A 23,747-nucleotide genomic window follows, 5' to 3' on the forward strand; every position below is an offset into this window, starting at 1 on the left:
TGCGAACTAGGATATGAGCAGCAGAATTTTGGATGAGTTCATTTTTATGGAGGTAATGTATTCATTTTCCACATATTTTGACCACATATTAAAAATGATAAAGCAAGAGACAACTGATCTTTAGCAAGCATTTCACTACTGTATTATTCATAGTACTAGAAACAATATAACAGCATGCCTTTTAGAAATAGTCAAACCCTTTTTAATATCCCTAGCCTCTGTAAAAATGCATGCTTCATCAGTAGACAGTATAAGCTGCTACCAGAAATTTCAAGCAGCAGCAACGTTTACAAATTCCAGAAAAAATTACTGGCCAGCTAACAGGAAGGCTTTTGTAAGTTATCGGCACACATCTCCATGAATCATTCTTTACTTACATTACACTGTCTTACACTTCAAACTGGGTGGGGCTATAGTAAATTCAGTAAAGCCCACAAGAATCTTCAGAAGGTAAAACAGAGCAAGCAGCCGTCACACAACTTTAACAAAGCAGTGTAAAAAATCTGCCTGCAGTATTTTTAAGAAAGTTGTATGTTTTTTAAGCTTCCTCTTTTTCAACTCCTCCAAACCATCACCTTCAAATTTGGGGAAATATGTAATGAACAGTTTGTAGAAAAATCTAACAGGTTTAAAGGAAGTCATTACATTTGTTCTCACTAAAAATGGTACATAATTTCCAGGCTGTATTCTACTTACACCAGTCTGGACTCTTTGTACATAACTTTGTCCTTTTCCTAAATAGGAATCATGGAACCTCCCCTTTTTATAACTTCCTCATGCATTCACTTTAGGAATAAGCTATACTAGATAATATAACAGCAACACTTAATGCCATAATTTTCACTTAGCTCAGAGACAAGAGACTCAATAGCTATCCTTAGGGCGCTGAACATTTTTTTAATGATTGTGGGATGGGCACTTGGGGAAAAGATTGAATTGGAAGAATGAGGAGAATTCAAGCAGCTTTTCGCCACCATACTGGAACAGAAAACAACTGTGCAAGTTAAACGACACCAAAAATTATTTCTGATAGGACAGCCCTGTAAAACGAGCGAGGATTAATTTGCTTTATATTAAATCAATGGAAAGTAGATGCCCTTTTGAGCAGCACTCCACATTCCAGGGATGTAATCGGACTTGAAGGCTGCAATCTTACCAAGTTGATATTATGGGAGGGGGAATTTTGGACTCATGGAGGAAATCACATTTGATTTTTTTTTTAAAAGGGCAGGAAGCTCACAGAGCTGAAGAAGCGGAAGCCAAGCCCATTTCTATGCGGGCTACAACAGCAAAGGCGGTTTCCATGTTACCTGTCGCCCGACTTTCACAAGTTGAAAAAACATAGAATATATTTGCATTATATGCATTAACAATGTTGCACACACTAGCTGAAAAAAAAACTTAATTTGCTTGTAGATTATAAGGCTTGATTTTTTTTTAAATCAAATTTTCCTCAGTAGGATGTGAGCCATGGGAACAAGGTTGTTCTCTCAGCTTCTGCTTTTTAAAAAAGAAAAGCACATTTAAAAAAGATTGGAATGAGAATTTGCCTGTGGCGAGCGCGCCGGCCCAGCCCGGTGTCTGACTCTTCCTGGTTTCTCTCCCTTTTCCGCTTCACCAATAAATTGACCAAAAATAAGTTCACATTTTTTTTCTGCCTCTTACCTCCGCGATTCAGGTGCTTTTTGAATGCTCTCGCCTTTCGGAATTAGAATCTGTGGAAAATAAGTGGCTTTTTCTGATAATTTTTTCGTCAAATTAAAATAAAAACCGCTCCGTCCTTCAGATTGTCCGCCTCACGCTAGCTCGAGCTCTCGAACTGCAGCTCGCGCACCAGCCGTTTGTGCAGCAGCCAAACTCCCGGCCCATGACGTCAACACGTCCCCTTGCCAACCAATAGGATTACGGAGTGATGTTGAGTGACAGCACCCTGACCAATAGAAATGACAGACCCGCCTCGATCCGGCAGGGTGCCGCCCTCACCGGTTGAAGTGGCCCCCGCCGGCCGCGCCGGGATAGCGGCCCCTGCCGCAGTCACGTCGGCACTGAGGTAGGATTTGAGGAACAACTCCTCCAGCCAATGCCGAAGGGCAGGGAAGCAGGGAGGGGGAGAAAAAAACGAGCGAAATGAAGGGATTGGCAGTTTCTGATTTGCTTTGCTTTGCTAGGAACAAGATTCAAATTCATAATGAAGGATCCAGACTCCCACCTTTCCCATTTTTCCCCCAAAGATATGCAAGTTTGCTCATAGCAAATGAGGGGCATGTCAAAACTGTGAGGTAGAATGTGGGGCGAAAGTTCGTGGAGCTGACAGATTGGTTGTAGATGCAAAGAAATTTGAAGTTTTTTTTTAGGGAAAATAACAGTGAAAAGAAATATAATTTAAATTGTATGATTCTTCATATAAAAGTGGAGGCAAAGAGAGATCTAGGAGCGCATAGAAACTGACCTTTACAGATGAGAGTATGAATGGGAGAGGGCATAAAAAGACAAAGAGATTCTGGAGAATTCAATATTTCAAAGACGCGGTAGAAATTCATCTTGGGCGGTGTGGCACAGATCAGATGGGTCGCCCACTCTACACACCGCCTGATATTCAGTTCCAGAACAGTCAATGGAATTAATATAAGAATTAAATATCAGGCGCTGCTTATAGAAAAGGCAAGATGATCCAATTGCTTTGTGCCACTGCCCGAGATGAATTTCTACCCTCAGATGTTCAATTGGTTAGATCACAAAAGCTACAGATGCGGAAGGGTATTTGGTCCTTTTAGTCATCCATCCAGAATGACCCGAAGGTTTCCCCTCCCCCTTCAATCGCTGAATCCCTTTGATTCTGAAATGAGTCTGCTACACCCGAGACCATGTATTGGTCACACTTTGTGTGAAAAAATACTCCCTCTTAACAGTCCTAAATTTGCTTTTTATTTATTCGAACCTGTGACCCTTCCCCTGCTCTTGCAATTTAATTAAAATCATTTTTTTCCTACATCAACCTTTTCCCTGCTGCTAATAGTGAGCAGCTCTGGGCATCCTATGATAATAAAGGTATTCAAGCTGTGAAAAGTCGCCAGAACACCTGAAGAAGAGGAACTTTTTCACTGGAATTGAGAAAGTTAAAGTGATATCTAATAGTGGAATTTGAAATTATGAAATATTTTGAGGGGGTAATTAGAGAAATGATGTTCATTACTTGGGGAGCCAACAACGGAACCTAAACTCTGGATTACTATTAGAACGTAGAGGGAAGATAGATTACTTTGTTCACATTTCACCAAGTGGGTTATTAAAACATGGAATGCTTTAATAAAGTGACTATTGTGGTAAATTATAACATTATTTAGAATAGAATTGAAAAAATATTTGAAAAGGAAGGAAGTAAAAGGAAAATGTTACCAAAATGGGATTAGTTGATATTTTCAAGTGATGAACAAGCATTGCCATAACTACAATGAATAAAATGGCCAGCTTCTATGCTGTAATTTCTATGATGCTACTATAATCCACAGACTTTGAAAACCCACAGTGGACATCATCTCTCACTCCTTCCTGATTTACCTTGCTTTTTCTCTTATTTTCAACTTTGACACTAGAGGCTTTAGCTTTTCAACTATATTTCTCAACTGTTAAGAAAATCCCATTTGAACAACATAATAAAGTCATCATAATTGAGAATGTCCAGCATACTTCAACTTCAAATAGTGAGTTAATTTCCACAACTCAATCCTTCCTTCCTTCCTTCCTTCTCTTCTTAGGCAGGCCCTCTGGATCAAGGATGATTTGCTTTCATTCCAGATTGATGAGTTCTGAGATGGCTGATAAATCCAATGCACCATCTGCAAAATCTGCAACATATGGGGCAGATGGTGCTTGAAGGGTTGGGTAGGTGGGTTGTTCGCATCTGCAACTTCCTGATGAAGTCTCTCGGTGTGTTTCGTGTCTTCCTGCATGAGCCTTCTCCACTTTTGTCAGTCACAGGCAGAGTCTCCAATGAGTCAGCGGGATATTGGGCCTCTTCAGGGATGCTTTGAGAACATCCCTCAAGCTTTTCTGCTGTCCTCCTTGGAGTCTCCTGCCTCAACCAAGTTCCTAGAGCAGTTGCTTTGGGAGTCCAGTGTCAGGCATATGAACTACATATTCTATCCAGTGGAGCTGGCTTTGAGTGATTAGCGCCTTGATGCTGGGCGAGTCAGCTTGGGAGAGGATGCTGCTGTTGGACTGCCTTTCTTGATATCAATTTGGAGGGTCTTGTGAAGGCACCACTGATGGTCCTTCACCAATGCCTTGAAGTGCTTGATGTAGGTTGTCCAAGGCTCCAAAGCACATAGGAGCGCGGAGATCACTGCTGCCTAGTAAACCATGGCCTTCATCTCAGGTTTGACATCCTGATCCTCAAATACCCTTTTCCTTAGTCTGCCAAAGGCTGAGCTGGCACCATTGGAGACAATGATGAAATTTGTCATCTATGTCTTCCTTCATCGAGAGGAGGCTCCCAATAGACAATTCCTATCCATTGGCTTCTAAGTCCAAAAACTCCACTGGTTCCCACTCTATTCTAATCCCTTGTAATATTCCTCCTTGGTAACAGTGTAACACTAAATCATACAAACCTAAAGATCCCACATTCACTCCCGGTCAGTGCCGAGTTATTGGACCTGACCAAGGTAGCTGGTAGCATCCTGAAACTGACAACAATAGCACCAACCAAGGATTAAGTAATTAACTAAACATCCAATGGAACACAACAGCATTTGATTGATAGGTCTTGTATCTGTGGCATTTATTTGTGATAACATGCATATAAATGAGCACAAATGCATGCTATCAAGTATTACAGTAAAGTCCGTTCCTTGAATTTATTTTTTCAGTAACTACTGCTTACAAGAAGTTGGTAAACAGTCCAATTTGATGTCATGGAGTGCTGCAATCCTGGTAAAATAATTGGCATGTCATTTAACCAGCCTGTAATCAAGAAATATTAAATGATACAGCTACTTTGTACCCTCTGAACCCCTGTAAGTAAATCCACTGCCCGTGTGTTGAACCAGGTTGTCCAGGAAGCACCCAGTTTCCATCCCAGCTTCCTACTGTTAGTTGAAGTCAGCTGGTATTGCAATAATGGTGTTACAGTGTATTTGGGATGAGGGAGAAGAGAAGAATCAGTTGGGGTTCCAATTACTGCCAGATATTGAGTGACTCCCTTCTAAAAAGTGCAGAGTGTCATCATCAGGTGAGAAGAGAATCAATCCCAGCTGTGATGTCATGATCCAGTAGCTTGCAAGGTCATTGCAAGTAACCACAAATAAGGTGAGCTTTAGCAGGCTATTTAATTGGTGATGGAGGAGAAGGAAACAACACAGCCAAAATCTTTTCATCAGACATCTGGCAAAAAGTCATGAAGTAGTAAATTGGGAGCTCCGGCTGATTTTTCTCTCCCTCCACAGACCAGGGACACGAAAGCAACTGTAGCACTCTAATGCAACCTAGCTAAGATCAGCTGATTTGGCACAAACCAGCAATTGAATCTAAGACCTTCTGATCTGCATGGCTCAGTATTGTATCTGATAGTGCATTTAAATTTGAGGCCAATAAGGGAATACTAGTTCTATACAATTCATACCAAATATGGAAACTTTTATACCTTGAACACCAATCAAGAATTAGGCTGAACAAAAACAAAAATACCTGGAAAAACTCAGCAGGTCTGACAGCATCTGCGGAGAGGGATACAGTTGACGTTTCGAATCCGTATGACCTTCATCAGAACTATTAGACTTAATATTAGAACTATTAGACTTAATAACTATTAGACTATAAGAATTAGGCTGAGATTGCCCGTTACAGATTTCATATAAGGCAGCATACACCTAGCAATTAGAAGAGGCTTTCATCCTATTACTCTGGACTGAATATGAACCCAGGTCCCAGAAATGAAAGAACTGTTAGTATTCTAAATATGCACCAACATCCCTTGGCTAGCAATGCAATGGTGCTATTTCTCAACTCTGTGCACTTATATGTGTGTCAAATATATTTATTGATGCCATTTTCTTATTGTTTGTTTTGCCCACATGGTACTACAGTTTTCAGAAGGAAAGACTTTGCTTTTATACAGTGCCTTATCAAGTCCTCAGTAGATCTTAAGCACTTAACCTCTTCACATCCCATGAAATATTTTGAAATACATTCACTGCTGTTAGGTAGGCAAATGTGGAAGCCAATTTGCACACTACAAGACCCTAAAAACAACAAACAAGATGACTGACCAATTAAACTGTTTCTGGTGGTGTTGGTTGTGGGAAGAATGTCAGCCATGACACCACTTGATCTTCTTCAAATAATGCTGTAGGATCTTTTCCACACACCTAAAAATTAGGCCAGGCCTTGGTTTAACATCTGACCTGACATATGACACCTGCAACAGTGTAGCAATCTTTCAGTTCTGTATGAAGTGTCAGCCTAGATTATGTGCTCAAGTCCTGGAGCAAGAATTGAACTCAAAACCTCTGACTTAAAGATGAAAATCCTAACAACTGAGCCAAACTGGCCTCAAGGAAAGGGAAGTCCTGTTCTTATCATACTTTATTATTTACCACAATAGAAATACCTGGGATCTATCATTTCTTCAGGTTGGCTTAAGACTTATCTGTAGAAGTGTGACAATAGGGTATCCTAATGGCTCACTCCCTGCTGTGGTACTGAACCATTCAAAGAAGACAGTACAAGAATTGTTCTCCTTTCCTCCTTTGCCTGCTAATTTCCTCCTTACCATGAAGGGAGAGGACTCCTACTGGGAAGATACCTCCTAAGTACCTCATCCTTTCTTCATGCATGAATGGGGATGGTCAGTTTCAGTGGGTTATATAATGGGAGGAACATCACAGCTGGGACAGACCCGACATTCCAAAAAGTGCACCTTCCAGCGTTACTTACTCCAGTGGAAATCCAGTTTTTTTTTTCTCTCTAGCTCTGAGGTCAGTAGAATAACCCCTACTGTCACTCATAAGAACATAAGAAATAGGAGCAGGAGTAGACCACACAGCCCTTCAAGCCTGCTCCATCACTCAACACAATCATGGCTGATCTTTTAGAACCCTAGGTGTAGGCCATCAGATCCCAGGGATTTGTCAGGTTTTAGTTCCTTAAGTTTCTCCAATACTTTATCTCTGCTGATATTAAGTTCCCTAATTATTTTTAGCCCCTAGGTTATAGTCTATTTCTGGTATGGAACTTGTGTCTTCTACTGTGAAGACAGACACAAAATAATTGTTCAGTGCCACCACCATTTCCTCATTCCCCATGATAATTTATCCCTTCTCTGCTCCTAAGGGACCAATGTTTAGTTTATCTCCTCTCTTCCTTTTTATTTTTTATAAAGGTTCTTACAATCTGTTTTGTAGGAGGATAGTGCGAGAGGAGGACCCTGGGACAGGCAGTCAACAGCACCTAGAGGAGAGTATGAGAGGAGGACCCTGGGACATACAGTCAGCAGCATCTATGGAAAGTGCAAGAGGAGGACTCTGGGACAGGTAATCAGCAGCACCTAAAGGAGAGTGCGAGAGGAGGACTCTGGGACAGGCAATCAGCAGCACCTAGAGAAGGAGAGTGTGAGAGGAGGACAAAAACAGAAACAGAAATACCTGGAAAAACTCAGCAGGTCTGGCAGCATCGGTGGAGGAGAGCACAGTTGACATTTCAAGTCCTCATGACCCGTCAACAGAACTAAGCAAAAATAGGAAAAGGGTGACCCTGGGACGGGCAGTCAGCAGCACCTAGAGGAGAGCAGAAGAGCTATAAAAACAACACGGAAAGTGGAGAGACTTCGAGAGCAGAGGTGACTGAGGGAGTTCAGTGAGGAGAGAGGAGGTGCTCCTTTCCTTTTCTACCTTTCCTCAGAAAGAAGAGCGGCAGCGTTTGTAAGTAGGATCTGGTGAGTAAATTAGAAAAATGTAATATTTTTAAACAAGTTGCTGTACTTGGATTTAACTGAGAAGCGCCAAGAATAAGGGAAATTTAGGGCCAATACAATAAAGTAATATATATAATCCAAAGTAGAATAAATTTAACATAAGGGAAGTAGAGTTAAGACATGGCAGGGCAGCTCAGTCGAGTGGAATGCGTGTCCTATGACATGTGCAAAGTCATGGACACCACTGGTGTCCTAGACAACCAGTGTGCAGGCTGTGTTGCCAGCTGCAGAAACTTGAGCCCCAGGTTTCAGAGCTTGAGCAGCGGCTGGAGTCACTTTGGCACATCCACGAGGCTGAGAACTACGTGGATAGCACGTTCAAAGAGGTAGTCACTGCAGCTTAAGGGCCTGGAGACAGAGAGGGAATGGATGACCACCAGCCAGTCAAGAGAAGTAGGCAGGTAGTGCAGGAGTGCCCTGGGGTCCTGCTCACAAATTGGTTTTCCATTTTGGAAGCTGGTGAGGGCGCTGGTTCTTCAGAGAAGTGCAGTCAGAGCAAGTTTGTGACACCATGAGCGGCTCAGCTGTACAGGTGGGAGGGAAGAAGAAAGGAAGAGCAATAATGATTGGGGATTCATTGATTATGGGAGCAGACAGGCGTTTCTGTAGCCGTAGACGTGACTCCAGGATGGTGTGTTGCCTCCCTGGTGCCAGGGTCAAGGATGTCACAAAGCAGCTGCAGGACATTCTTCTAGGAAGGGTGAACAGCCAGAGGTCGTGATCCACATTGGTACCAATGACTTAGATAGTAGGGTGTGGTCCTGCAATCAGAATTTAGGGAGCTAGGTAGAAAATTAGCAAGAAGGACCTCAAATGTAGAAATCTCCAGGTTACACCCAGTACCAAGTGCCAGTGAGTACAGAAATAGGAGGATAAGGCATATGAATGTATGGCTGGAAAGAAGGTGCAGGAGGGAGGACTTTAGATTCCTGGGATGCTAGGTCTAGCTCAGGGGGAGATGCCACCTTACAAGGCGTACAGTTTGCACCTGAACAGAGCTGGGACTGAGTTGCTTGTTGGGCATTTTGCTAGTGCTGTTGGGATGGCTTTAATCTAACTCAGCAGGGGTGTGGGAACCAAGCGAAAATATTAGAGAGGAATATCCAGGGTGCACAAAATACTGGAAGGGACAAATAGTACTAGTATAGAGAATAGTAAGTTGATAGGTGAAGTCGGGGTGAGGGAGAAAGTAACAATATCTAAATCAGGGTTGCTATGCATGTATGTGAACGCACAGAGTATAGTAAATAAGATTGGGGAGTTATAGGGGCAGATTGCCAAGTGAAAATATGATGTTGAAATATGATAGTGATAACAGAGACCTGGCTCAAGGAAGGGCAGAACTGGGTATTAAATATTCCTGGCTACAAGGCATTCAGAAAAGACAGGAAAGGAAGGAAAGGAGGAGGGGTGGCAGTATTGGTTAAGGACAGCATTGCAGTGCAGGAGAAAGAGGACTTTCCGGGGGGTTCAAGGACAGAATAAGTTTGGCTAGAGCTAAGGAACAAAAAGGGTGCAATTACATTGCTTGGTGTAGTCTATAGACTGCCAACCAGTGAGAAGGACGTGGAAGAACAAATCTGCAGGGAAGTTACAGAGAGATGCAAGCAATATAGAGTAGAATTACCCGAATGTAGACTAGGACAGTGGCAGTGTAAAGGGTGGAGAGGGTCAAAAGTTCCTAGATTGTGTTCAGGAAAATTTTCTACTTCAGTTTGTGTCCAATCCAACAAGAAAGACGCACTATTGGACCTGGTTCTTCGAAATGAGGTGGGCCAAGTAGATCAAGTGTCAGTGGGGGAACATTTAGAGACAGTGATCATTGTATTGTACGTTTTAGGATGATGAAAAAAAAAGGTTGATAGGCCATCCAGAGCAAGAATATTTAACTGGATGAGAGCCGACTTCGATGGGCAAGAACGGAACTGGGCCAGATAGACCAGAACAAAAGATTGGTAGGAAAATCTGTAGCTGAACAATGGGCTACTTTCAAAAAATAATTGGTTCAGGCACAATCAAGGTATATTTCATCGAAAGGGAAAGGTAGGGCAAACAAATCCAGAACTCCCTGGATGAAAAAGGAGATAGAAATTAAGATAAAAAAGAAAAAGAGTGCTTATAACAGGTGTCACATAGAAAATACAATTGAGAACCAAGAGGAATACAGAAGGTTCAGAGGGGAGGTGAAGAAGCATATTAGAGAAGCAAAGAGGGATTATGAGAAAAGACTGGCAACCAAGAGGAATCCCAAAGTCTTCTATAGGCATATAAATATTAAAAGGATGGTAAAAGGAGGAGTAGAGTCGATTAGGGACTTTAAAGGGAATTTACACATGGACGAAGGGGCCGTGGCTGAGGTATTAAATGAATAATTTGCATCTGTCTTTACCAAGGAGGTAGATGCTACCCAGGCCATGGTGACAGACAAGGAAACTCTGTCACTAGAAGGGTTCAAAATAGATAAGGAGGAAGTGTTCAATAGACTGTCGGTACTCAAAGTTGACAAGGTACCGGGACCGGGTGAGATGCATCCAAAGATATTGAAGGAAGTGAGAGTAGAAATTCAGGCATGCAGGCCATAATTTTTCTGCCTTCCCTAGACTCAGGGGAGGTGCCAGAACACTGCAGAATTGCAAACATTACGCCCTTGTTCAAAAAAGATAAGTAAAGATAAGCCCAGCAATTATAGACCAGTAAGTTTAACTTCCGTGGGGGAGCAGGATTCTAGAAACAATTAAGATAAAAGAAAAAAACTGCGGATGCTGGAAATCCAAAACAAAAACAAAAATACCTGGAAAAACTCAGCAAGTCTGGCAGCATCTGCGGAGAGGAACACAGTTAACGTTTCGAGTCCGAATGACCCTTCAACAGAACTAAGTAAAAGTAGAAAGAGAGGTGAAATATAAGCTGGTTTAAGGGGGGTGGGACAAGTAGAGCTGGATAGAGGGCCAGTGATAGGTGGAGATAACCAAAAGATGTCACAGACAAAAGGACAAAGAGGTGTTGAAGCTGGTGATATTATCTAACGAATGTGCTAATTAAGGGTAGAAAGCAGGACAAGCAAGGTACAGATAGCCCTAGTGGGGGTGGGATGGGGTGAAGGAATCAAAAAAGGCGAAAAGGTAGAGATAAAACAATGGATGGAAATACATTTAAAAATAATGGAAATAGGTGGGAAAATAAAAATCTATATAAATTATTGGGAAAAAAAGGGGGAGATCGGAAAGGGGGTGGGGATGGAGGAGAGAGTTCATGATCTAAAATTGTTGAACTCGTTCCCTCCAGGACACCCTGGTCCACTCCTCCAGCACCCCCTACACTTCAACCCCCTCCCACGGCACCTTCCCATGCAACCGCAGAAGGTGCAACACTTGCCCCTTCACTTCCTCTCTCCTCACCGTCCAAGGGCCCAAACACTCCTTTCAAGTGAAGCAGCATTTCACTTGCACTTCCCTCAATTTAATCTACTGCATTCATTGCTCCCAATGCGGTTTCCTCTACATTGGAGAGACCAAATGCAGACTGGGTGACCGCTTTGCAGAACACCTTCGGTCTGTCCGCAAGCATTACCCAGACCTCCCTGTCGCTTGCCATTTCAACACTCCACCCTGCTCTCATGCCCACATATCCGTCCTTGGCCTGCTGCATTGTTCCAGTGAAGCTCAACACAAACTGGAGGAACAGCACCTCATCTTCCGACTAGGCACTTTACAGCCTTCCGGACTGAATATTGAGTTCAACAATTTTAGATCATGAACTCTCTCCTCCATCCCCACCCTCTTTCCAATCCCCTCCTTTTTTTTCCAATAATTTATATAGATTTTTCTTTTCCCACCTATTTCCAATATTTTAAAATGTATTTCCATCCATTGTTTTATCTCTACCTTTTAGCCTTTTTCGATTCCTTCACCCCACCCCCACTAGGGCTATCTGTACCTTGCTTGTCCTGCTTTCTACCCTTAATTAGCATATTCCTTAGATAATATCACCACCTTCAATACCTCTTTGTCCTTTTGTCTGTGACATCTTTTGGTTATCTCCACCTATCACTGGCTCAACTTGTCCCATCCCCCTTAAACCAGCTTATATTTCACCTCTCTTCTATTTTTACTTAGTTCTATTGAAGAGTCATTCGGACTCGAAACGTTAACTGTGTTCCTCTCCGCAGGTGCTGCTAGACTTGCTGAGTTTTTCCAGGTGTTTTTGTTTTTGTTTTTGTTCTAGAAACAATTATTCAGGATAGAATTAGAAGTCACATGGAAAAATATGGGTTGATAAGGAAGAGCCAGCATGGATTTCCAAAGGGGAAATCATGTTTAACTAACATGCTGGAGTTTTTTGAAGAGGTAACAGAAAAGGTCAATGAGGGTAATGCTGTTGATGTGGTGTACATGGACTTTCAAAAGGCATTTGATACAGTGCCACACAACAGGCTTGTGAGAAAAGTTATGCTCATGAAATAAAAAGGACAGTAGCAACGTGAATACAAAATTGGCTAAAAAATAGGAAGCAGAGAGTAATGGTCAATGGAAATTTTTCAGGCTGGAGGAAGGTTTGTGGTGCAATTCCCCTTGCTTTTCCTGATATATATTAATGATCTAGATCTTGGTGCGCAGGGGACAATTTCAAAGTTTGCAGATGATATGAAGCTTGGGAGTATTGTAAACTGCAAGGAGGACAGTGTAGAACTTCAAAAGGACATAGACAAATTGGTGGAGTGGGCAGATAGGTGGCAGATGAAGTTCAATGTGGAGAAGTGTGAGGTGATGCATTTTGGTAGGAAGAACATGGACAGACAATATGAAATAAGGGGTGAAATTTTGAAGGGAGTGCAGGAGCAGAAAGACCTGGGTGTATATGTGCATAGATCATTGAAGGTGGCAGTATAGGTGGAGAGAGTAGTTAATAAAGCATATAGTATCCTGGGCCTTATTAATAGGGGCATAGAGTACAAGAGCAAGGAGGTTATGCTGAATTTATATAAGACACTTGTTAGACCTCAGCTGGAGTATTGTGGACAGTTCTGGGTGCCACATTATAGGAAGGATGTGAACCCATTGGAGAGGGTGTAGAAGAGATTTACAAGAATGGTTCCAAGGATGAGAAACTTCAGTTATGTAGATAGATTGGAGAGGTTAGGTCTGTTTCTCCTTGGAGAGAAGAAGGCTAAGAAGAGATGTTCAAACTCTGAGGGGGCTGGACAGAGTTGATAGGAAGAAGCTGTTCCCACTTGCAAAAGGATCCAGAACAAGAAGGCACAGATTTAAAGTGATTTGCAAAAGAAGCAAATGTGATGTGAGAAAAAACTTTTTCACACAACAAGTGGCTCGGGTCTGGAATGCACTGCCTGGAAGCGTGGTGGAGGCAGGTTCAATCGAGGCATTCAAGAGGGCATTAGATGACTATTTTAATAGAAACAATGTGCAGGGGTTCTAGGGAAAAGGCAGGGCAATGGCACTAGGTCATAATGCTCATTTGGTGAGCTGGTGCAGACAAGGTGGGCCGAATGGCCTCCTTCTGTGCCGTTAAAATTCTGTGATTCTGTGATTTTATATTTCTGGCTAGTTTACTCTCATTCTATTTATTCCCTTTTTATCAACTTTTTGGTGGCCCTTTGCTGGCTTTTAAAACACTCCCAATACTCAAACTTGCTACTATTGTAAACCTCTTCTCTTCTTCCAATCTATCCTTAACTTCCTGAGTGAGTCACAGATGGGTCCTTCTTGCTGAGTTTTTGTTCGTCAACGGAATGTATTTTTGTTGAACATTTTGAAATGTTTCCCACTGTTCATTTAGCTCCATACCTTTCAATCCATTTATACAATTAACCTTAGCCAGTTCTCCCCTCGTACCTATATACTTGGCTTTGTTTAAGTTTAAGATTTTTGTTTGCAATTGGAATATGTCACTTTCAAACTTAAAATGGAATTGAATGGTATTATGATCACTATTTTCCAGTGAATCTTTTACTATGACATTACTATTTAATCCTACTTCATTACACAGTACTAGATCTAAGATTGCGTTATCCCTAATTGGTTCCACTCCGTACTGCTCCAACAAACTGTCACAAAAACATTCTACAAACTCATCTTCTATACCAATCTTGCCAATTTGATTATCCCAGTCTATATGAAGATTAAAGTTCCCCACAATTATTACATTTCCTTTGTTACAGGCTACAATAATTTCTTGTTTAATTCTCTACCCAACAGTATAACTACTGTTAGGGGGGCCTGCAAACTATTCCCACCAGTGTTTTCTGACTCTTGCTATTCCTAGTTTCCACCCATATGGTTTCTACTACCTGATCTTCAGAGGCCAAATCCTTTCTCACTAATGTCCTTATGTCATCCTTTACAATAAGAGCTATCCCGCCTCCTTTGCCATTCTGTATGTCTTTCCAAAATATTGTGTACCCTGGAATATTTATTTTCCAACCTTGATCACCTTGTGACCATGTTTCTGTAATGACGATTAGATCTAAATCATTTACCTCTATTTGTGCACTAATTCATCAAGCTGAGATTAGCAAACTCAGCACGTACCTAAGATCTTCCTTGTGTGCATGGCTCACCTATTTACTGCTTTCAGCAACTGAGCCATTGTAGGAGCCATGTACTGGTTTACTGGTTTGATCCCTTATCTGGGGTGAATTCCCTGATCTCAGCTAAGGGTGAGGCACCACAATTGATCCACATTAGACAAGATCAAATCAGCCACAGACAGAAAAAGTTGTATTCAGTAGTGAAATTCACCCATCTATTTGTTACTGTGTATTTCTTCTTTCCTGTTGCATCCCTCCCTTTGATTCTCCAACGCAAGAGAATTCCTAAGTTACTTCACAGCTAGGGTTAGAGAGTTTGCTGTATGGATCAGAATCTTTGCAGGAGGAATGGTGGTGTTGTGGTAATATCATTAGACTAGCAATCCAGAGGCCCAGGCTAATGTTCCGGGAGGCAAAGGTTCAAATACCACCATGGTACCTGGTGGAATTTGAATTCAATTAATAATCTGGAATTGAAAAGCTAGTCCTTTAGGGAAGGAAATCTACCATCTTACCTGGTGTGGTCAATGTGGTTGACTCTTAATTGCCCTCTGAAATAATGTGACAAGTCACTTAATTCAAGGGTCATTAGGGATAACAAATGCTGGAGTTGTCAGCGATGCCCAAGAATAAATAAAAACTGATGTGGTATTTTGGCATATGATGTTGTCTGGCATCATACTACTGCAAATATAAAGGCAGCCCCTGAGAATTACAGTTTGAAAACTTTAGTCCCCTCTGGGAAACACAGACCTCAGAAACAGCATAAAAGATGTTTACATTTTGTGCGGCTATGAAGGAGCAGTTTCATCCAGAGGGGAAAAAGCGATAATAACCCTTCAGTGCCTTATTGTAGACCTGTTTTGTTTTCCTCTGGAGACTCTCCCAAATTAATATATTCACAATGGTGATGGGACCATCTGCCTGAACCCTAGGCTCTCAAATTCCCTCCCTAAATCTCTTTGACGCACTACCTCTCTCTCTCTTCCTTTAAAATGCTCCTTAAAACCTCCCTCTTTGACCAAGCTTTTGGTTACCTGTCCTAATATATCCTTAATTGCAGGGACCTGCAAAATATTTGCGATGAAATTAGAATGTTTACTGAAACGGTACTTCTTTAAGTTCAGGAGTTCTAGTTATTCTTTCACCAAAGACTTTAACAGAGTTGAAACATCTCACTCTGGAAAAAGCTACATAAAGCTGTCCATGTGTAAAAGCAGGCCTAGGAATAGAAACACAAATTTTGTCAAGAGTTTGGCCTTGTGACTTGTTTATAGTCACAGAATATGAAAGTCTAATTGAGAAATGTTTCCTCCTGAGTTGAAACGGCAGGTTTACATCCGATGGGCTCAATATTGTTTGAAAAATGAACACACTAAGCAGAATCTTCCGCTCCAGCCCTAAGTTCCGTGGCGAGAGTGGGAAGTCGAAGTGACTTTCACTGTAGAGCAGGCAGGAACACACATCAAATTGTGCGCTGCCCTCCTCATTAACTCGTGGTGGGGCAGGCGACCCACCGTCATGCCATATTTAAAAGGTAGTGGAGAGCCATTCATTCATCGCACCAGGACTTCAGGAGAAAAATGTCTATGAGAAGACAGCAAATTCTGGCCCCATGCTTCAGCAATGCCTCCCTGGAGAATCTCCACCAGGCCACTGAGGAAAGGCAAGATGTCCTCTTTCCAAGGGATGGCAGCAAGAGGCCCACTTGTCTAACCACAGCGGCCTGCAAGGAGATCGCCAGGGTGGTCAGTGCCCGTGGAGTCCAAAAGAGGACTTCCCTGCAGTGCAGGAAATGGGTGAATGATCTCTCCTACTCCGCTAGGGTGAGTGAACCTTCTCCTCACTCCAAAATCACATCACCACTTATTTTGTGATTCTGTCATGAGGCGTGGGCATCAATGACAAGGCCAGCAATTGTGTTGCCCATCCCTAAATGCCTTTGAGAGAGTGGTGGGGTGTCACCTTCTTGAACAGCTGCAGTGCATGTGGGGTGCTGTTAGGGAGGCAACTGTGGGACTTTTACCCAGCCACAGTGAAAGCACAGCCACAGGATACAGAGTAGAGGGCAAAGTGCAGATGGTGCTGTTCCCATGTGCCTGCTGTCTTTGTCCTTCTAGCTGGTAGAGGTTGTGGGTTTGGACTGTGCTGTTGAAGGAGCTTTGGTGACTTGCTGCAGTGCATCTTGCAGATGGTACATACTGCTACCACTGCGTCAGTGGTGGAGGGAGTGAATGTTAAAGGTGGTAGATGGGATGCCACCCAAGCAGATGCAATGTCCTGGATGGTGTCCAGCTTCTTGAATATTGTTGGAGCTGTACTCATCCAGACAAGTAGAGAGTATTCCATCACACTCCTGACTTGTGCCTTGTACATGTTGGTTTGGCTTTGAGGAGTCAGGAGATAAGTCATTAGCCACAGAATTAGTAGCCTACAACTTGCTCTTTCACCAAACATGCTCACATACATCTATATGTCTTTATGTAGGAGAAGGCAGCCCACAACAGGAGGGAGAGAGAAGACGGGAGGTGGGATGTCTGAGCTCAGATCCCTCACTCAATTTGAGCAGCAGGCTGCTGAGCCAGCAGACGAGTATCGAGACCATGCCTGTGTGGATGGCAAGGTCAGCCCCTCCTTGACTCACTAGAAACTAGTGAGGAAGCAAGCATTATTCTGAGAACTTCAGAAAATCATAGTGATTGATCTTGCAATATTTGAGCCAGCCTATGTGGTCATTCATTCCCTTTTCTCCATTCTAGGTGCCAGCAGGAAGAGGGGGAGGCCAGCCTCTGCAACAGAAATAAGCCCCAGCTCAAAGGAGACCTTGGAGGAAGATGACAAAACTTCACACCTGTACAGCCGTCGCAGCTTTCACCTGTACCCTCCACCAGCCCAGAGGCACACATCTCAGTGGGTCATATATCTAGTTTAGAGGGTCACAATTTGTGGTCACCTCACAGACACATGCAGGAGGATGCAGCAACAGCAAAAGTCTCTGGCACCCAGAGGACTGCTGGAGAACAGGCACCTGCTATGTCAGAGTCAGATGATGAGTCTCTGGAAGCAGCCATAGAAAATAGGTTGGAGATTCAGAGAGATGCCTGGGAACATCAGTCAGAGGTGTCAGAGGCCCTCAACAGAGTGCAATCTGCGTGCTCTCTGATGTCATGTCTCCGACATGTGAGCGCGTGGAAGTCTCCATGGGTAGGATGGCGGACGCCATGGAGACCCAGGTCCAGCAGTTTCTGCCAGATATGTGCTCGGGCCTGCACACCATTGCTGTAGCCGTGGCTGTGTTTAGCAGTGGCTAGGCGAGAGGGGGACAGGGCACTTGACCACACCCCACATTCCCCCTCTCCTCAAGGAGTCAGGGAGGGGCCATCAGGCACCCAAAGGGAGGAAAAGCGTCAGGCGGACACCCCATGGGCATCCACCCCAGAGATTTCAAGGGTGTCCAGGCGCTCCCAATCCCCTTTGCCTGTGACCCCATTAGCTCCAGCTGTTCAAGCTATGGAGACTGCACCTACACCCAAATTGTCATTGTCTTTTGTCCCAAAATATCCTGGACCCAAGCCCCCAAACTTTGTTACGTCTCACTGGGGATAGTGTGCTGTAATATCAAGCCCCACTGTTCTCCGAGCCGCAACAAATGTGAAAAGTTTGACCAAACCACCAGATTGCCCCAATTCAACCTAACTGTTTAATTTAGGTTAACAGAATACGAGCACCAGGTTTGTAAACTTAATAAGTAAATAACTGTTCATTGAACAAACAGTCGTTAACCAGTGGCAAAAGAAAACAATATGAACTGCTAATTTCTAACTCTATAACTTAAACTCTACCCCTTCTTAAATTCCTATACACACAAACACACACACAAGACGCAAAAGACATGGATTTTAAGGGAGGGATAAAACAGTTCAATAGCACCAATCCGGAGTATGGGATTCAATGAGTTGATTTTGATCGATGTCTTCCAAATTCCTTTCCGTTCTTGTTGATGACACAAGGTGGTCTTCCAGCACTTTCAGTATTTAGTTCACTGGTTGAGCACTTGCCTTTCAATGTCTCTAACAGTGATTTTCCCCTTTGCCTCTTGACAGGGGTTTTCAGAGACAGAGCAAGTTATAGAGATATTAGGAGAAAAAAAAACAGCTAGCTATTGTTGTGGAATTACTGGAATCTTCCACACACAGGAGAAAGAGGTTTTAGGTCTCATTCCTTTCAGGCTAGGAGCTATTCAGCTTGCTGCACTGCTCTCACACAAACATGGTCACCTGCTCAGGAGCCAATTAAAATGCTGTTGTCAGGCAGCTCCCTTGGTCCAGGACTCCTTTCGGCCACCACCCTATTTTTCATGGCACACTGTTCCAGGACTGCAACATTTTATATATCCCTCACACTGTTCCAGCAGACATGTCTTTTAAACTGCAGCCATTGCAATCCCAATCCACAGTCCAACAAAAAAAAAATATGTTTTTTACAGTTAGAAAAGTTAAGTTTGAATGAGCACTGGTGGCATGGGCATATAATCATTGTATATAGTTTGGGCAATTTTAAGTATATGTTCACTTGCACTGATTGGATATCTCCTGGATTCACTCTTGCTGCTAGTTGTTGTAATGGTCGCATGCACTCCACTCCTTCCAGGAAAGGTGATCCTGGGGGACCAAGGATGGGTGTTCCTCCCCCTAACATTGCCTGCACATGGAGACATCGTTCTTTGACAAGGGTGATGAGAGCCATGTGCGAGAAGCCTCCCACTCCACTATTCCACTTGCCTCCACTGCCCTTGAGATTCTATAGGGAGGCCTTTGTCTTGTCATGATAGAAAAACTAACCACACGAGCCCCTGTCAGGCAGGTCCATTACCCCATGTGGATGAAAATTTGCAGTCATGAGTTGGCTACAATTCATCTGCATGCCTCTTGTAGGTATCCACCTCCCTCCCCCCCTTCTTCCTTAACTGTGAATGGAGCCGATGGCAAATGGATCAGAGTGAACAGCAGCTCTACATCTTGTTGGGATGTCAATGTAATGAGAACCCTCTGGGTCAGACCTGTGCCATGTGCGCTTCACAAGACAATGAGGGTTTCAAAAGCACAAAGCTCTTATACAGTCTCCATATGATTATTAGGGTTTCCCATTAGTTGTCAAGTTGTGCTGACCTTCAGCTCCACCCACCCAAGAAGACCCTCCTCCCATGTCAATGTTTTATAGTTGGACATCGAAGGCGTTGCCTTCCTGGTGAACTGCCTGTGTCTCAGGATGGTGCGTGTAACTTTTGAGACCATTTCCATCACATTTTACCCTCCTTCTGTCACCCACCAACTTCTCCCCCATCATCATTGCTTCCCCCCCCTCCCCACCCCCATTGTCACCTTTACTCCACCCTCAGTAACCCTTGAACTTCCCCCCCATCACCCTGGACCCTATCACTGTCAACCTGGATATGCCTTCCCATCCTGCTGAGCCCACAACAGTCACCATGCCAATGCCCACCCTGATCCTGCCCACTCTCATAATCCATGCCACCATTCTTGTAGCCCTCAATAACCTCCGCCGATGAAAACTACACCCACCACACATGAATCTTGACCCTACCACCCTACCACATCCCACTTCCCCCTTTCACAGTGATTGTCCTTTACTACCACCAGCGCCCTCAGTTCTCCCCCACTGGATTCCAACATTGACTCAACTGACCCTTATCTTTGAAACACTCTGTCCCCACCCCCCCTTCTTTGCTCACTCCTCTACTTCCCCTTTATGCCTTCCTTCCCCCCTCACTCCACCGACACCCACTTTGAGTCCTCCACCTTAGTTTCTTCCACTCCCCCTCCCTTCATGTCTTCCACGCGCATCAACTCCTGTGGTCCTCTCCAGTAGTGGAGGCAGCGTCAACTGGCTGGTAAGTCTTGAAAGTCTTTTGTCGGGTGCCTGCCATGTTTGTGAAGTCGAGTAACTGAATGGCATAAATTCCTGCTGATGGGGCAGAAGATTTGAAGGGAGCACATGATTCCGGTCTGTTGGGGTTTTAATGAGCATGCATGAGATGAAAATGGGTTCCCGTAGAGCTTCAGCGGGAGAGTTGACACATCACCAACCTCCCATGAATGTTGGGAGAGGAAGATCCCAACCTCATTTCCCGATGTCGAGAAACCGATTTTTTACATCTCGCCATATCTTCATCCCCTGCCCGCCACAAATCCCGCCGAGAGGGGAGAGAGGGGAAGATTCCACCCTCTACTTCCTTGAAATCTGTCTGTTATATTTTCAGCATCTATCATCAAAGCCTCCTAAGCATTAATCTTGTTCCATAACAAAGTCCTTGGGTGGGATTTTACAGCTCCCCCACTGGTGTTGAGCAGCCCGCTCACCCTTGGACCTCTTGAGGCCCTTAAGGCTCCCACCACTATTTTACCTGCAGCAGGGGGCGGCCCACACCATGTGGGTAACCCAGCAACTTCAGCTGTTTGGGCTAGTGACAGGCAAGGGAGGGGTACTTCCTTTGGGGGTCCCGTTGCCCATCGAAGGCATCCGCCCACCCCCCAATGTTATATTGCTCCCTTTAACCCACCTCCCTCTCAAACCCAGCACCCACCCCCACACTCCCTTAACCCCCTTTTTGGGGCCTGCCAGCCAGACCCACCTGATACCCTGGACTTACCTTCAGTCCAGCTTCCATAACCTCCTCTTCTTGAGGGACTGGCTGTAGTATCAGCAGTGGCCATCACTCGAACATGGCACCATGTTCAGATTGGCCAGCAGCACTCTTAAGGTGGAACTTCCACCTGAGTCAATTAATGCCTTACCAAGCATAAAATGGCTGCGGACAGCCGGTATCCCCACTGACTCTTTGGGTGGAGGAGCAGGAAACATCGCCATCTGAAAAATCCTGCCTCTTGTTTAGGATTCAAGTTTTGTAGTGATGTTATAACTCCTCCTTCCTTGAGTCGATGTTTGTGTGGTGGCATGCCCATTAGAGTTAGACTGTGTGGAAACTCTGGAGAGTATAGATTGTTATCACCTTCTTCATGTATAGAATCGACGTTGAAATGTATTCTTTTAGTTTACCTGACATCTTTTCTAAAACTTTTTCACTCAAATATAGTGAATCTTCATCTTTATAAACACAAAGAATAGCTTTCAAAAAATAAGTTGTATTAGATAATTGTCTCCCCTCCAGTTTGCCACCCTTAACCAATTCCATCATCTCATCCACCCCTTCCATGCCATTCTGCTCTTGCCATCCTCATCCCTCCCTTCAATCCCATCCCATTCTTCGTGGAAACAATCTGTCCGGCCAGAGTAATTTTGTTGTTGGACTTCCCTTACCTTCCTTTATGTTCTCCACCTAAACCCCCACCCCACTCCTCTCAGCTTACTGCCGTCACCCCTGCTGCAAGCAACTGTTGGCAACCGCACATGTATCATGCGTTCCCTTCACTGTCGCTAGGTTAAAAATCCTGGAACTCCCTCCCTAAAAGCACTGTGGGTGCACCTAGACCACAGGGACTGCAGCAGTCCAAGAAGGCAGCTTACCACCACCTTCTCAAGGGTAATTAGGGATCGGCAATAAATGCTGGCCTAGCCAGCAATACCCACATCCCGTAAATGAATTTAAAAAAGCTAAGTCAAAGAGGTTTTAAGGAGTGTCCAAAATGGGAAAGAGGGGTAGAAAGGTGGAGAGGTTATCAGAGCGAAGGACATAGACAGCTGAAAGGGCTACCAAAGGTGGAGCAGTTAAAATCAGAGATACTCAAGAGGCCAAAGGAGTGGAGGATTATCATGCTGGATGAGGTTACTGAGATGGGGATAGGAGAGGCTGTCAGAGGGATTTGAAAAGAAGAATGAGAATTTTAAAATCAATAAGTTGCTAGACCAGAAGTCAACGTAGGCCAGTAGCACAGGGGTGAGCTGTGTAATTCATGTTGATAAATGTCACAGCCTTGGAATTACCCTGTTCTCATAGTATTGCTTATTATAATGCTTCATTTGTTCATATGAAACTCCTTTGTTCAGTATTTAACCAGGTGTGGTAATCCATTTATTTTGAACAGGTTTATGTACAGCCCGGTTTCATGCCATGATTGTTTGCCCTCATATTGTTCCTGATAGTTGAAAGTATTCTGCTCTATCACCATTTCTGGGCCTCCCCAGACTCAGTTCCAGTCCCCAGCTGCATTGAAACTGGATGTTAGGTGCTGCGTGAGGATGATCATGAGGATTGTGAGGATGGGGAGGCCCAGAAATGACGATAGAGCAGGATACTTTCAACTGTCAGGAATGATATGAAGGCAACCAACCAAGGCATGAAACCAGGCTGTGCATAAACCTGTTCAAAATAAATGGATTACCACCCCTGGTTAAATACTGAACAAAGGAGTTTCATATGAACAAATTAAGCATTATAATAAGCATGGATGATCATCTCTTCAGAATCACCTGGCCTCCAATCACTGCTTTACCAAGGCTGTCAGAAAGATTTTTGTTTCTGTGCATTTTAAAATTTGGCATGTAGTGTTTCCACATTTCGCTGGGGTAAGTGTGAGATAAGGAAAACTGTTTGCTGGTTCATTAAGTTGCCTGTAAATTCACTGAAAATTAATACTGGAATTTGACAGTTCCACTTCACAAGGAGGGTTGAGAAATATACTCAGATAAGCTGGGTCAGTTGGGTATTGGGTATTACACAAATGTCTAATCATTCAGTAACTTTCTGATAAATTGATACATTGGAACTCCCCAATTGCAAAGTTGAGTCATACAGAGCATGTAAAGGGTTTGATTCTTTGTCAGTGTCAGGTTAACTGATCTTAGGCAGGGAAGGCAGCAAAAGCACAATGGTTGTCATCACCATCTCTGGGCTAGGGACAAAATAAGCAGTCAGTGTACAGAATCATCCCAGAAATTAGCAAAGTCCAATATTGGGCAGGGAAAACGGCATTTGACCCGCTGATGGCAATGGCGGCTTTTTCCACCATATTGCATGGCACTTTATTGCAAAAATGCAGAGGCACGGGTTTCACGTTGGATCATTGACAGGGCGGCCTTTGATTCGCCCACCCCACGTGACCTCAGGCCTTCAGTAATCCGGGTGCCATATTTAAAGAGCACCCCTGCACAGAGTGTGCACTCTCTAAAGGATCGGAAGCTGCTGGAAAGCCATGGCTGCCAAAGGGAGGAAACATGCTGCCCCCAAATTTAACGACACCCCCCTCAAGCGCC

At 43.8% G+C, this 23,747-nt stretch overlaps 2 protein-coding genes and 1 long non-coding RNA gene across 4 annotated transcripts in view; 2 read left to right on the forward strand and 1 right to left on the reverse strand.

Annotated features, from left to right (window-relative positions):
* LOC144669596 (myosin-9-like) overlaps positions 1 to 1,831 on the reverse strand; it is a 183,936-nt gene extending 182,105 nt beyond the window's left edge. For both annotated transcript variants that reach the window (XM_078532119.1, XM_078532118.1), the window contains exon 1: positions 1,666 to 1,831. The gene's annotated coding sequence lies outside the window, so the exon portion shown is untranslated. The remainder of the gene's footprint in view (positions 1 to 1,665) is intronic.
* The window catches only part of LOC144669599 (alpha-N-acetylgalactosaminidase-like), a 376,191-nt gene that overhangs the window by 39,580 nt on the left and 312,864 nt on the right, over positions 1 to 23,747 (forward strand). The gene's annotated exons all lie outside the window — the stretch shown is intronic.
* Positions 1,969 to 19,097, forward strand: LOC144669576 (uncharacterized). The gene is made up of 4 exons (XR_013573695.1): positions 1,969 to 2,050; positions 7,379 to 7,930; positions 17,004 to 17,139; positions 17,276 to 19,097. It is a non-coding gene; the product is annotated as an uncharacterized LOC144669576 (long non-coding RNA).

Source organism: Cetorhinus maximus, chromosome 29 (assembly GCF_964194155.1).
Source record: "Cetorhinus maximus chromosome 29, sCetMax3.hap1.1, whole genome shotgun sequence".
Taxonomy (NCBI): domain Eukaryota; kingdom Metazoa; phylum Chordata; class Chondrichthyes; order Lamniformes; family Cetorhinidae; genus Cetorhinus; species Cetorhinus maximus.